The sequence below is a fragment of the Photinus pyralis genome, unplaced genomic scaffold (genome assembly GCF_008802855.1).
Source record: "Photinus pyralis isolate 1611_PpyrPB1 unplaced genomic scaffold, Ppyr1.3 Ppyr1.4_LG4, whole genome shotgun sequence".
In the NCBI taxonomy this organism is placed as follows: domain Eukaryota; kingdom Metazoa; phylum Arthropoda; class Insecta; order Coleoptera; family Lampyridae; genus Photinus; species Photinus pyralis.
Window position 1 is genome coordinate 43,194,093 of NW_022170511.1, and position 15,989 is coordinate 43,210,081.

General features: G+C 35.8%; 1 protein-coding gene across 5 annotated transcripts in view; it reads right to left on the reverse strand.

The window, feature by feature from the left end:
• The window catches only part of LOC116168503 (brain tumor protein), a 115,969-nt gene that overhangs the window by 19,598 nt on the left and 80,382 nt on the right, over positions 1 to 15,989 (reverse strand). Inside the window, exon 1 of one of the 5 annotated variants that reach the window (XM_031484387.1) lies at positions 3,433 to 3,671. The exons of 3 other annotated variants lie outside the window; for them this stretch is intronic. The gene's annotated coding sequence lies outside the window, so the exon portion shown is untranslated. Of the gene's footprint in view, positions 1 to 3,240; positions 3,376 to 3,432; positions 3,672 to 15,989 lie in introns of those variants that run through there. One more of the 5 variants, XM_031484389.1, reaches the window with a different exon arrangement.

Genomic DNA, 15,989 nt, shown 5'->3' on the forward strand with positions numbered 1-15,989 from the left:
AATATACGATCGCTTAAGAGAAACGGAGGAAAATCAATTGTCAATTTCAGATAAGTACTTATACGGGGTCAGATAAAAAAATCCAACCTAATCTCATTTTTTTTTATTGAACATCCCTCGGAACATCCTATATATTTTAATCCAAAAAGATAGGATTTAAATTCTCTACCAGGGATGATGTTCAAAAAAGTTTCAAGTGATTCAAAAAAGATATATTTTTCAACACAAATTAATTTGAATCAATATTGAATATTTTTAGTGTTTTTGAAAAGAGAATTTAATATACTATTTTTTAAAATGTAGCGAAAATAATCGGCACCCTGCCACTGGAAAACATCTTTGTCGGAAACGGTATTTTATGACGAAACCAAGGTGCTTGCACGGTCTCAGAGGAAAAGGAACGATTCAATGTTTTCTCCCCTGTATCTTTGTGTACTGGGGGGTATGCACCCCCCCCATAATTTTTCTATGATCTATAATCCCTTTCCAAAAGATGATTTATGTGACATGTGCACTATATTTTTTACGGAAAGAATGTGAAACCGAGGAGTCTGGGCAAGAAAAGGAACGATTAAATGCTCTCTTTCATACACCATAAAATCTTTGTGTACGTGGGGGGGGGGGGCCCATTTTTTAATTGCTAGGAAGATGTTTTCTAAAATTGAATTTCAGAACCGGATTGCATAATGGGATTTGAGAAGTATTTAGAATGCTCTTGGAGACTCCTGGAGATTCATAAAAACCCTCAAGAGTTTTAGTCTAAGCAAGGCGTCCTTCAAAAGCTCTAAAGTATGCTGGAGATTTTTGAAGACTTTTTAAAGACCTTTAAGAACACAATCCTTAAATATTTTTAAAAGTCCTGAAAGCTCTTCAAGATTCTTCTCTAAAAGCTCTGTTCTTAAAGGGAGGAGGAAAGGGGAACTTTTAGATGCTTTTGTTGATCATTTTTCGAACACTCAAAAAGCCTCTTGAAGTCTCTTAAAAATCATTGGAAACTTTTCAAAAATCGGGGGGTTTCTTAAAGGTCTTGAAAGAGTTTTTATAGACTGTAGGAGGATTTTGCTCTCGGAAACTGTTAGTGACTCTTTAAAGATCATTAAATGCACTTAAGGCTCGTAAAGAGTTTATTAAATGCTCTTTAAAACTCTGATATCTTTAAAGATCTTATACAAGGTTCCCACCAATTCGCCAATATCATTTCCACGTTTTCCAGAAACTAGTACATAAGTACATCCATTTACCCATCTACATCCCAAACGGTTATTGTCAGAAAAAAACTGTCATGTTTCATTTTGTAAATTCAGGAAGTTATGAAAAACTTGCTAGTTTTCGAGATATGGAAAAATCGCGAGAAAAAGCACCTACAATTCAAAATGGCGACATGTTGCGCACCACATATGCTGTTTTTGGAAGTTTTCTTTTTATAATGCTATTCGAAATGTAATTTGTGTATTTACAACTCTGTATCAGGCATAAATAAATGAATTAATTTATAAATTAAAAAAATTACTAAATTGATAAAAAAATTAATTTCGCCTACTTGATTATTATTGATTTATTAAATCATGTTATACATATCGTTGAAAAGATAATTAAAAACTTTCTTTAATCAAGTGAAAAATCTAAAATGGCACCCATTTAGAACCTGCCTATTTTAAATGGAACACCCTATACATTATTTGACTTTTAGATTCTACGTAAAACTCTACATACATTTCATGTGCATGGGGTTCCATTCTGATTCTCGACACTTGTTTCTAGGGTATCTCGATAATTGTTATTGATATCAAAAAAGTAATATAGGCGTCATTTCCTCTTTTTTGGGTAAAATTCGATCGCTTAAGACGGGGGAAAATCAATTGTCAATTTCAAAGTAAGTACTTATACGGGGTCAGATAAAAAAATCGAACATAACCTCATTTTTTTTATTGAACATCCTATATATTTTAATCCAAAAAGATTTAAATTCTCTACCAGGGATGATGTTCAAAAAAGATATATTTTTCAAATGAGGTTAGATTCGATAATTTTTACCTGCTCTCCTATACTTAATGTTCAAAACAGCAGATTATCCGATTTGTACCTTTAAACATGGTGTAGATATTCGGCACCCTGCCACTGGATTGTTGGAAACGGCATTTTATGACGAAACCAAGGTGCTGGCACGGTATCAAAGATTCAAAAATGGTCGCCATTGGAAAATACTTATTAATTAGTACACTGGAAGAGGGTAGTGCACTAAGGAGACCATTTGCTGGTAGTTCAAAGTGAATTTCCGCAAACATAAAAGCGATCAATCACAGAATAAGTAGCAACGACCAAAATGTCTTCTGTTATTCTTTCACTTCTATTTCGACACCCCGTCTCGAAGTCGGGGAATCTTTAAGCGAACGGAAAAATCCCGTTAACGGATTTGAACTCTTTTGTTGTCGCTCGGCATTTTTTTTTAAATACGCTCGCGGATACCATCTAACCGTTTCGCCACCCTGTGGATAACGACCCGGTCTCCAATTTCCGGTGGGACGCCAGGTGGGAAGTTAACGAGGAGTAACTGTTTAGAAGAATTTTGGGATTTGATAAACAAAGGAGAGACGGCGGTTAAGTTGAAGGTCAAGTTCATCGAACTGGGACTATATGAATATAGTGGGATGTTTTAAAAATGTAATTTTCGATGGTAACAAAACGCGCGCGCGTGTGTGTGCGTTGGGGTAAACATTGAAGCGTAACGACGACCCCTTTGTTCACGTTGGCGGTACAGGAAGTGCAACTTTTGATTTCCGGCCCCAGCAACGTATAACCTACAGGCAGAAGGTGGACGTAACAGCGAAGTGTGCGGTTTTTGAGTAACTTGCTCGCTACTTTCACTTTGGAAAGTAACTCCCGCATTTAATGCATACAGAAGAATCGCGGTTACGTCGAGTTACGTTACGGATCCTTTTACCTAAGACGTTACGTAAATTTAGATTATCAACGCACGCACACGGCGACGCGACGGCACAATGAAAGTACGGCACGGCACCGCATATTTTCGACTCGATAAGACCCCGTTGTTTGTTACCTTCATGTGCTCGTGTTTCAATGTAAACGATCCCAACCTTCATTATACCAGTTTCGCGTTACCCACTCTTTTAAAACAAAGCGCGTTACCGTTTTTCCCTTTTTTTTCGCTCCTTTGTGCGTGACGACGAAATCAATTTTTGACAAAGAAGCCCCAAGCGTAATATTTCGTTTCATACGTACTGCACGATTTCGGACCCCCCCGGCTTGATGTAAGCCGATCCTATGCGGGTGACATCCGAGGCCTCCTCCAGATGTTGTTTTGCAACGAAAAACGTCAGTTAATATTAATCACATTGCGAAAAGCAACATATGGCCGTATCGATCTCAAAATGGCGTTATCATAATAAGCACAAAACTGGCACTCTCAATTACCTTCAAATTCAAACGGAATCGATCGCGTCCAACACGTGCTCACAGCTGCTTTAATCACATCTCTCACAAGAAGTTTGATCAATTTTATAAAATGACACTTAGAAAAACGACACCAACTAAACAAAAAACAAAGAAAACGAGCAACTGATAAGAACGTAAGCCAAGAACTGACTTGAGCGCAATTTGAGTCAAATGGAGGTGTAGAACCCGCGCGCGAAAGAGAAGTGGTAAGCGAACGAAGACCCACGCCAGACTTCGACTTCGGTTGGTTTTATTCATTGTTTCGATTACGTAACGAGCGAATACCTCGCGAGTTCAACTTGCGAGGAGTGAAAGTACATCTACCTTGGTATGTCTTGCATAAAAATCGGACGCCGCGGGCTACACACACACACTAATTTTAATACGTTTTTTTAACGAAAAAGAATTCGAATCGAGGTAGGTCACGAACCGTATTCTTAATATTGACAGTGGCGTATCAAGCATTTTCTTCTCCAATAGTCGCTTGTTGGAATTTCCATTTGACAAACCCCTTTAGGAAACTTTCCTTGTATTATGCAGATGAAAAGTGGCACAAAATCCGATTGGGAAAACGACCAATTTGCAGTGATTGTTAAGCCCTATCTAGTACTGTTTCCATGACTGAACGAAGTTAGACGTTGCATTTGAAATTTTTGAAAAATCTTTGAAAATGACAGATATCACTTAGATATCTGAATTTCCATGCTAGGTGCAGAAGCTACAGACTACTATTTTCTTATTTCTTATGGACGCCATATTGGATTTTTACGGAATGAGATAGAGAAAAAAAAGAGCTATGTTAATTCAGCAAGATCTAGCTACCCGTGCATGTTTTGTTAAAAAATGAATGGAATGTAAAAGTATAGATAATTATTTTTCATTTTTCTCTATCTCATTCCTTAAAAATCCAATATGGCGTCCATAAGAAGTCAGATTCTCCGAAAGAAGAGCCCATAGAAAGTGCTAACGGGAACCGTTCATTTATTCCGATTGTTTAAACTAGGGAAAATGAAAATTAAAGATGACAGTATTTCGGTGATATTTCAGTTATTTACAAACATTTTTCAAAAATTTCAAACGCGGTATTTTTAGTTAACAATTACCATATTTCTGCCTACCAGGGGCATATTGTATTCCAGTGGCGTATCAATCTTACTGTTATAACCATTTTTCTTGAAAGTTTCACCGTTTTTCGAATTTTTTTCAGAGAAACTAAATCGCACCGGCGGTTTTAAATTAAGGTACACGCTACCTTGCCACTTTCACATAACTTTTTTTAGGTTCTTTATCGAAAAAAGACAATTTTAGCATTGGAAATGCTTATGTTTTGTATATGGGTATGAAGTCGAATCTAAAATTTTTGCACATCTCCCGTGATAGTATTCAAGCATGTTACGACTCTTATTATTCAGAAAGAAAAAAAATTGGAAAAACAGCCAAATTTTGAAGAAAAATGGTTATAACAGTGAAATCGTTAAAGTTAAGTATTGTTGCATAAAAAATGAGTACCTATTCTTTAAGTATTACCCAAATTATCAATAAGATATGAAACGTTCCATTAAAAAAACACGAAGTTTGATACGCCACTGGAATACAGCACGCCACTGATGACCGGACATATTTAAACAAGTTAAAAAGTAATCGTAAACGATTTACATAAAGCGCATTTCCACTTGCATTCATTTCCCATTTGTAAGATGCAACTTCTTTTAAAATCGTAAAAATCCGGCCACAAATATGAAAGATAGCGTTGCACATGGGCAATCCATTGTTGACGTGCTACTTCAATTTCAGTTTATGAGAAGAATTTCATTCAATGCTTTTCTAAATGAGAAAGTTGGAACTGCGCATGCGCAAACCTAAATTTTAAAACTAATGTTAGATTTTCCTTTGTTCCAAGCGCCTAAGTATCAAATTTCACTTAAATAGTTCCATAGATAAACAAGTTGGCACTGCGCATGCGCAAAGCCAAATTTTGAAACTGGCGCTAGATTTTCCTTTATTCCAAGTGCCTATGTATCACATTTCATTTAAATTCTTCCATAAATAAAAAGTTGGCACTGCGCATGCGCAAAACCAAATTTTGAAATTGGCGTTTGATTTTCCTTTATTCGAAGTGCTTATGTATCAAATTTCGTTTAAATTCTTCCATAAATAAAAAAGTTGGCACTGCGCATGCCCAAAACCCAATTTTTGAAATTGGCGTTTGATTTTCCTTTATTCGAAGTGCTTATGTATCAAATTTCGTTTAAATTCTTCCATAAATAAAAAAAGTTGGCACTGCGCATGCGCAAAACCAAATTTTGAAATTGGCGTTTGATTTTCCTTTATTCCAAGTGCCTATGTATCAAATTTCGTTTAAATTCTTCCATAAATAAAAAAATTGGCACTGCGCATGCGCAAAACCAAATTTTGAAATTGGCGTTTGATTTTCCTTTATCCCAAGTGCCTATGTATCAAATTTCGTTAAAATTCTTCCATAAATAAAAAAGTTGGCACTGCGCATGCGCAAAACCAAATTTTGAAATTGGCGTTTGATTTTCCTTTATTCCAAGTGCCCATGTATCAAATTTCATTCAAATACTTTTATAAGTAAAAAAGTTTGCAATTCGGTTTATAAATGGTCGAGATGCGAAAAGGGCACTGAATTTTGAATCGATTCGATTCAACTTTTGGCATTGCGTATTATATGGCTAAATCTATGCCCATATTGAATTTCATGCAATTCAGTTCATAACTAACGGAGATGTAAAAGCGATCGAACATGTCTAAACAAAGTTATCGTTCACACGGACAGATAGATGGACAGACAGACAAAGGAACAGACGGAGAGACCAACCGACAGGCGACAGATAACAATGCAAAATTATAAACGATCTCTAGGATCGTTAATAAACGGCAAAAGTGTAAAATTGTGGAACATGTGAAAAACGGTTTTTTGTTTTTTTTACAATAACTTTTTTTGTAAGCGGTACAGAAAAAATTCCTTCCTTGGTACAAGACTCGACACCTTAACGAACCAAATAGCGAAAAAAGTAGAACAATAGCTCTTAAGATAAAAAACTAGTAGCGTCGCAAAGTTAGCGGACGGACGGATGGACGGACGGACGGACAAAGTGGCCACAATAGCGCATTTTTTTTATATTTTTGTGGAAATGCGCTAAAAACATGGCGACGGTATCTTACATTTTTTTCGATATATTTTAAGGTAAAGAAATTAGAAATTTATGATCCGAGAGGACTTAGACGCTAAACCCTGTATATACGTTTTTCGCTGAATCTGAAGCCGGTTTAGAAAACTCTCCAGGCCCATTTGGTGCTCTATAGTTCCTTTTGAGGATTTTTTAGATCTGTTCCGAGATAGGAAATCTTAGACGGGTCTGGAGAGGGCATACCTAGAGGAAGTTTAAGTTAATAAAACTACTTGATAGCTCAGAAAATAATCTTTCGCAGCAGTTCTTGAAAATAAACCTCTTTATGAGAGATCTAAAATGCTAATAGCTACGACACTCTGCTAAGCACCCACAAAGATTTTGGAAAGCCTCGAGTCTTGATTTCAGTACTTTACACTTGACTTTACTATAGAAATTTATAGTCTAAAGTGCTTTCCATAGTCTACTCTCTACTAAATCCCTTCCTTCCAGCGAATTTCTACTCCCACTTATAAATTTCAATCCAAAAAAATATTAGAAAATTTAAAGAAATTGGTAAAAATCCTTTTCAAAACTTCTTAAGATCTCTGAGACTAGAACTAAGCACTTCTATATCGTATTTAAAATTCAGAATAAAAAAATACAATTTTTCTAGTTTCTTTAAATATTGTAGCAAATATTCCAGAAATCCCCATAGACATCGAGGCACCATAAAGATTGGTCACCGGTAATAAGAAACTAGAGCGGATGGGACACATTCGTTCCGGGAAATATGGCGTGTTTGCTCGAGAACATTCTAGAAAATTCGGGATGATTCGAGAACTTTCGAAAAGATGGGCGTTTGATATATGATATGCGATCCCAAATGAAGTATTACGCTCCCGCCCGTGTTACCTTGTAAATTAATCCATTTCAAGACTGTTATTTATTATTAGTTAATTGTAAATAAATAAATTACTTTACAATATGTATCTGAAATATGTATATTTATTCAAAAGCTCTACCCACGCGTCACTTATGACCTTTCTAGAACTTTGGAGATCCTTCTATGCCTTTTCCAGGACTAGACCAACGTAAACGTAAGGGCTAAAGCATTCACGAAATACTTAACCTTTCATTAGAGTACCATGAAGGATAAAACTAGTTCCACCCCCCTCCCCCCGTCGCCCTCCACTCCGTACTTTGATAAGAGGACAGAAAGAAGGGCAGTAGTTGGTAGAAAACGGTTCCTTTCGTTGAGACCTTTGATTAGAATACAATGAGTGATATAATTAATTTTTAACCCCCCTCCCTCAGGCCCCGTCGCTCACTGATCTCAAAAAAGAGTCGCACGGGAAAGTTTGTGCAACCCAATTTATTTCGATGAGACCTTTCATTAGAATACCATGAAGGGTAGAACATGTTTTTACCTCCCTCACCCCCATTTTCTAAAGTTTAATTGGCACCACTAAAGGCATGCGTATGCAAAATCTGAGACCAATTGGTTGTCGTATGTAAAAGTTATGCACGTTTTACTTTCAAAATAATTCGTGGGGGGGGGGGCTTTTAGACAGCGAAATTTGATGGCCGTCTGGCACACCTTCAAAGTATAGGCTACCTACTGCAAAAAAGTTCCAAGACACTAGGACCATTCCTCTAGAAGTAGTTCAAAAAGGTGGAAGTGGGTCCGGACGGACGAACGGACAAGACGCAAACAATAGCACATTTTTTTAATTCTTAAAAAATGCGCTTAAAAGTATAGACGCGTCTCTAACGCCCTTCCACACCATTCTAACGTTTTCCAGGATTGTTTGTGCCCTTTTTACAAACTTCATTCCAGAGATTGACTCCTTCCAGAGATATTTTTTGTACAGGGTGGTTCAAATTCTTAGCTCACCATTTCGTAAAAACCAATATGGCGCCCATAAGAAATAAGAAAGTGGTAGCCTGTAGCTTCTACATTTAGCCGACATTTAACCTACACTGTATCTCTCACCGTTACGGAGATCAATTTGAATTTGAACCGCCCTGTAGCATCTCGGACTCCTCGAAAGTCCCCTCTAGAATGCTGCACTTGTTGAGCTCGTAGCGCTTCCGCAGTGTATTTCCTTGGTCCTCCGACAACGATCATAAAAAGTAATTTCCTAATTGTTTTAGCTATTTTTCAGAGAACCTTTACGCCTTTTCTAAAGTTAGTAGAGTTTAGTGTGACTATGGGGCCATCTGGTCGAAAAGGATTAATTACTTGCGATAGAAAGCGGATAATACGCCTCTAGACTGTTCGAGAACGTTCCGTATTTTTTTCTAGAAACTTTCCATTTGCTATATAAGCAAATTGAAGGGTTTTTTAATGGAAGTTCCAACATCGACGCTGAAATGATTATTAGTAAAGTTCGCGCTCATATGTGATGTACATGCCATAAATTTGTGTACATTAATAATTAATTGTAAATAATTAAATCATGTAATTAAATTTAGGTTACATTAGAGCAAACAATTGTGCAGTCGGTAATATTTTGCCAAAGAGCACCGGTTTGCTCAAAAATTTTCAAGTAGATTCTACTCACTCTACTTCAAAGTTGACCCTGTAACGGTGGTTGCTTTTACCCGGAGGTGGATGCCAACCCTTCTCGTAGATGAAAAAGGTTTCATAGAAAACAAAGTCCGAAAATGCATATCGAGAATTTATAACGTTTCTTCTGAAAGTGTCAAACTTTTCAATAAAAAAAAACCAAACTCAAAAAGTAGTTTGGTTTTTAAAACAGTGCCATGTTTCTGGTCACCAGTGTCGTGCCATATTCCAGTGTCGTATCAAACTTACGTTGTTTTATGGAAACCCCACATTTTATTGAAAAATTGGAAAGTACTTGAAGAGTACTTATTTTTGAAAACTAGCAGCCCCGGTGAATTTCGTACCGAATTTTGGAAATCTCGTTCCGATGGGAACTTCGGGAAGTTCTTTCGGACTACACCTTAAAATGCCTTCCACGGAACCCAATTTCTCTTTTCGACTGTAATACATAAAATCCTGTTTTTTGCTATTCCCGTTCCCATGGGAATTTTGAAAAGGGTTTTACTAATTCAGAAACATGAAAATTTCGCAAGCCTACGTCCAACAGACATAAGAGACAGGCAGACAAACAAACATTCATTTTTGGATAATAGCGGACCCGATGAACGTTGTATCGCCTCCCGACGAACCTCGTACCATTGCCATTACAGTGTGCACATTTTAAATCCTTTGAGGTTTTGTCAGTTAAGAGATGCTGTTGCAGGACATGGTGTTGATGTGTTACAAAATCGCACGGTGCACATTTTAAATATTTGAAAGTATTGTGAGTTAACACATGCCTACTTAACTTTCTGGTACGGCATATAAAGCCTACAACGGACTATGCGCATTGAGAGACTGCAGGAGAAGCCAACTGGCTCCGTTGCGCATTAATAGAATATGATATGAATAGTGGGGGGTCCGTGATCTTCTTACGCGCCGGGTACAGGTACAGTAGTTCCGTTGTATAATCACACTGTGCACATTTTAAATCCTTGTGTTTTAAGAAATGTCATTTCAGAGTATGTTGAATATTTGTTGCAAAAGCGCAATGTGTACATTTTAAATCTTTTCAAATATTGCGTATTTTTAAGCGGCAAGCTTTTATTGCTCATTTAATATTAGGTAGACACTATGTGATTTACAGTTAATCAAAATCGCGACTAACCTATAGCTATCACTTTTTAATCTGACACTTCTAATAATTTTCTTGATATTTTTTCATGTTATTTTCGATATTTTAATAGTGCTATTCGGGTCGGAGACGAATCCAACAAATGAAAGATCCTTCACAAAATGTGACCGTTTTTAGAATTTTTTTAGATAAACTAAATCGCGCCCGCCCGGTGGTTTTGAATTTTCTCAATGCTCCAAAAAAAGTTAGACAGCAATTAAACCGTAAACTACTATAGCTCATTGAATGCAGAATAACGGGGCTTTAAGAATTTGATATCGGAATATCGGGGCCGTATTTTAAAAAATCTAGTTGATGATGGTTCTGTAAAGACGAAAAGTCGGAAAAAAAAATTAACAACGCCACCTTACAGAGAATCAAAGGTGCTGTGGAGAAGTGTCATTGGTTTTGCAATAGATTCTTATCACATTTTTTCAAAATATTGAAAAAAAATTTTGTTTGAATTTTCAAACGCTATTTAGTCACCTCTTGCCCTTTCCATTCAATGCCAATAATGGCCCACCTTATCTAGGACACAGTGTATAGTCTTGGTCTGGAGCAAACAAGATTCCGAAAATGTCAATCATACAACAGACTTCCTTCATTGGATGGATATCCACGTCCCAAAGCATTTTTACCGATTTACTCAAAGATAGAGGCCCAAAAGAAGAAAAGAGTCCAAAGAATATCATGACATACCATGCTGGACCATCGCACAATGCCCTCTTGGACAGGGAGGTTCTCCTGTTCACAAGGAGAAGAATGTTTTAACCTTTTAAAGTGAACGTGGCAGCTTCCATTGTTGTGGTACCTCATTAAGAACAAAGTTTCAGTAGGCCTTGTGTCTTAAAATGAAAATAAAACAATCCAAGCGCGAAAAACTTAACCTCATTCTTCCACTAACATCTTATTTATAAGCGTAATCTTCAATATTGCACAAATAATTAGAAAGTGATCAATAATTTGCAAGCCGAAGTCTTTGTCGTGATGATACTTTTACTTTAAAGTACTCGCTCCTCGTGTCACAACAAAAATAAAAGTGTTACTTTACCTTTCCAAATGGAGGTTAACTAGACCATCGCGAACCGCTGTTTTTTAATGCATAAATACAGAGAAGAAATTTATAATTTTCGACGCTCTATGCACAAGTTTAGTATACGTTGTTACGTAAGGAATTACGTAAACGCATCTTTTTGTAATACAAATTAGCGATGAGCGACATGCCCTAAATGTTTTTGAAACTTTCGTGCCGACCGGAAGAAGTGAATCCGTCAGTGACAGAGGGGCGGCAATTGTAATCATTAATTTTTCTCCAAAAATGGAATTGACGAGGAGGAATCTCTAAACAGACTGCGAACACTTTTAGATCCTCGGTTATTAAAATGAAAATGTAGGATCTGCTCGGGACTAATTTAAACTAATTTGTATGCAGATGCAATTGAAGAATATTCAAATTGAGTTTCTGTGACGAAATGTACAGGAAACGTATGAATGAGAATTGCATCCATTTAAAATAACATTTCTCATTTAAATAGAGACGATTTAGCAAATCAGGAAGTGGTTCTTACTACGAAAGAGTGCCGACTTCTTCGTCTTTTAGAGTCACGATTCTTTGGATCGATATCGTCAATTCTCCGCGCATGAAATTACATTCCTTTAACGACTACTATTCTAAAAACATATTGCTTCCTCGACGCAATTCTTAATAGAAATGTGGAGTGAGCGAGGGAGAGAAAGCTCCAAAACAGGCAAACAAAAATAAAACAAGCACCCTTAACCGTTTCATTCAGTTAGAACTACCTTAGGTTTTTAAGTATATCCTTTCCGATTTTGTTCTAAAATTCTTAAACGGGTGAAGGTGAAAAAATCCTACTGAAATCCTTGGATTGGAAACGCAAATTTCGAGGCATTTGTAACTCCCACACGAAACATTTTGAAAAAAAATGCTTGTCTTGGTTTCCTCTACAGAAGAGATAATTATTTTCAAGTTCCTAGGTTTGCCGCTAGAGGGCGTACAATCCATGGTATAAAATATAGAAAGTACCGCAATCCATTGGGCTCGTGTGTTAGAGACAGAACGCATGATTTTTGCCCAAAAATGGCGGAAGTTACCAGATTCTAGTAACTTTAATGTTAGGGATTGTTCCACCTGTTTGGAGATATCTGTATATATTTTTATAAAACATGACAGTACTATGAAGTTAGGTTATAAAAAATTACAGCTATTCAGATTTTTTTTTATTTAAAAAAATTTAAATATATACATCAATAATTATGTACATATACTGAGACTACTATTCACTTCACTGGATATGATTACATTATGTTGTTTCAAATATATTGATTATTACACTTGTAAGATTAATTTTGTGCAGACCAAATAATTCATAAGTTTTTGTATAGAGTTCTGTTTATCTTGAAGAGCTTCTTTCAGGCACATCAGATTTTATTTGTCAATTCTTTTAAGTTGGCAGCAAATTTACCCAAAAATGGCGGATGATTGCGGTACTTTCTATATCTAGTGACTTTAGGTATAAAAAAGATTTTTTCCTGAAATATACCCACCAAACCTGCATAAAAAATACATGCACGGCCATCTTGTATGAATCATCATTTTGATGCAGCAATTATTGCTCTAACCCATATATAAAGGGTGGTGTAAGGGGATGATCTATTTATTGTGCTGAGTGGTAGAGGGCGCGGTTTGACATTAACATAAACTTTGCAGGTTCTCTTGAAAATTTCAAATGAAACGATATATGTAATTATTAGATGATATGGATAGATGAAAAAGTTGAAATCAGGGAAAATCGCATTTTGATATTTGATTCCTAAGCAGAGATATGACGAAAATGCCCATAGTTTTTAAATTGCAATATTCATCCAAGTTAGCTTTGAAACAAAACAACACATAACAAGCGATAATTAAAATTAACACTCAATATGTTTTTTAAATTATGAGCAACACATGAATTATTCAAAATTTAAATCGGAGAGTAGTCGTAGTACCACAGATGTAAATTTTACATCTGTAGTAGGTAGTACTAGAGTGAAGTAGTTTTTTATGTCACAGTGTGCTTTTGTTTCAAAGGCAACTCGGATGAATATTGCAGTTAAAATTTGCGAATGTGCGTATTTTCGCTATATCTCTGATGTTACCACTTTTTCATCTTTGAAATTAGCGTTCAATGTCAAGTAACCTTAGAATTTTTATGGCATTTGTCAGATTAATACATTTCATTAAACTGAGATTGTCTTTCAATCAAAACGGATTTGGTCTCAGCGTTGTCTATCCCCAAATCGTTCATGGTAGCAGAGCGACATGTGGATATCAAAAGAACTGAAATTTTCCGTAGAATCCAAAAATGCAATAAATAGGGGTTGGCATTTAAAATAACGAAGCTACTATCAACTTCCGGTGTTTCCGGAAGTGCGGCAATTTTAAAAATATTTTACATCAATTCGGTCTTCAGAGTAACTCCTAAGTACAAATTTTCAAAAACTCACCTATTTTACTTTCCCAGAAACGTTTAACTAAAGCTCCCAAAAAAAAACACCCTGTATACACGGTGTCCATTTTTCGAGTGCCACTATGGCGATCTCGCTTACCTTAAGAGATAGAAAGTTGGTTAAATGGGGACAAAGTTGCGAATTTCCCTGCTGAATAACCACCTGAAAAGAAATTTAAAATATCATCAATAGTTCTGAAAATATCGCAAAAAACGAAACTTTCTGATTTTCGTTTTGAATTTTTTCATAATAAACCTGTCGTACTAGACATTTCTAATGAACACATTATTCGAACACTTTTCAATGGAGATTTCGAATGTGACATCTCGTTTTAAATAACTTTTAAGATGACAGAGAAACACGTGGCAACTTTAGTTTTTCTTATGGGCGCCATTTTTAATTTTGAGATTTTAAGATTACGTCTTTTTTTCTCTTTACGACGATATATCACACATGGTGGTTCAGTATCACATTTTTCCTAAAATACAATTTTTAATTTTTTGGGAAGAGTGCTTTGGAAAAACAAAACGTTCTTTTATTGTGAACAAAAGTTTGACAGTTTGATGCATATGTCCGGTTGCAGAGTTGGCATCAGGGAACTAGATGTGTTGAGAAAATTCGATTTTCATATGAACAGAATTGAACCTTCGTTTTGCAAGAAAATTATAATTCAAATTAGAACAAAATACATAAGAATAAATAATCTTTTAGCGATAAAACTAGCACAAACGTAAATGACACTGCTTGAAATAAGTCAACATTTTCTTCACAACAAAAGAACGTTTGGTTTTTGCATAGCACTCTTCGCATAAAATGAAAATTGTATTTTTAGAAAAAATGTGATACTGAACCACCATGTGTGATATATCGTTGTAAAGAGAAAAAAAGACCTAATCTCAAAATGTCCAAATCCGAAACGGCGCCCATAAAACGTGTTTCTCCGTTATTTTGAAAGTTATTAAAAACGGGATGCCATATTCGAAATCTCCATTAAAAAATGTGTTAATTAGAAATGTCTAGTACAATTAGTTTACCATGAAAAAGTTAAAAATGAAAATCAGAAATTTTCGATTTTTTGCCATATTTTCAAAACTATTGAAGATATTATAAATTTCTTTTTAGATTATTATTCAGCACGAAAATTCGCAACTTTGCCCTAATTTAACCAAGTTTCTATCTCTTAAGATAAGCGAGTGGCACTCGAAAAATGGACACCGTGTATATGTAAGCCAACAACGAAGAATAAAACTTTGGAAAAGGTAAAGATTTCTTAATTAGAAGTTATTTCTGTAGTAAATTTGTTATCACCTTAGTTCTTTATTTTCGCCGCTAGATGTCATTCCAGTGCTATAGGTTTCGTTTAGTAGTTCATAACTCTTGTGTGTGGTATCAAAATATTCGTAAAAAACTCATCTTTTTTTAAGAACCAAATGAGCCATAGTGTTCCAATTTGGTAAAATTGATTAAAAGTGTCATCTCGCATTTGCTTGCGGTAGGTATGGATTTTTTTAGTCATCGCGCAAGCAATTTGACACAGATTCAAATTACCTATAGAGAGTATAACTAATCTTCTGCCATTAGAAAATCAGCGTGTAATTTCTCCCGAAATCAACAAACGAATTTTTCAGTGACATTGAGCTTCTGTGACGAAGGAAAGGGTTCGCCGAAAAGTTCGGAAACTATTCGTGTTATACGGGGTGTCTCATCTACAATGGCATGTAGGCATTTTCCGGCGCCAGATCTAATTGGCCACTTCCGTCGGTTTTCTTCGAAGGATTTAATTATCATTGTAGATTCGCAGAAGGTGAACAATAGAAAAACGACCGTCGTCGTCCATTTGTACATACACGTAATCAATTTATATTTCACACCGAAAATACTTTTGACCTCAATTTTTCGCACGAGAAAGCACGTAACGCGTGTTACTTTGTGACATTTAAATTAAAACTCTACAAGTACAAAGCCGATCGTTATACGAGGTTAAACAATGGATAACCCCAAAATCAATTCCTCTCGTAAAAAAGTCGAGTTAATTAAGAGCGCGCGAATCGGTTACCCAATTAAATTTGCACTTAATATGCATATTAAAGATGTTCCATATAACAACATGATATTACAGAAGCGAAGCAAAATCACTTTCGTTTTCGACATCGTGGAAAGTAAAACTACT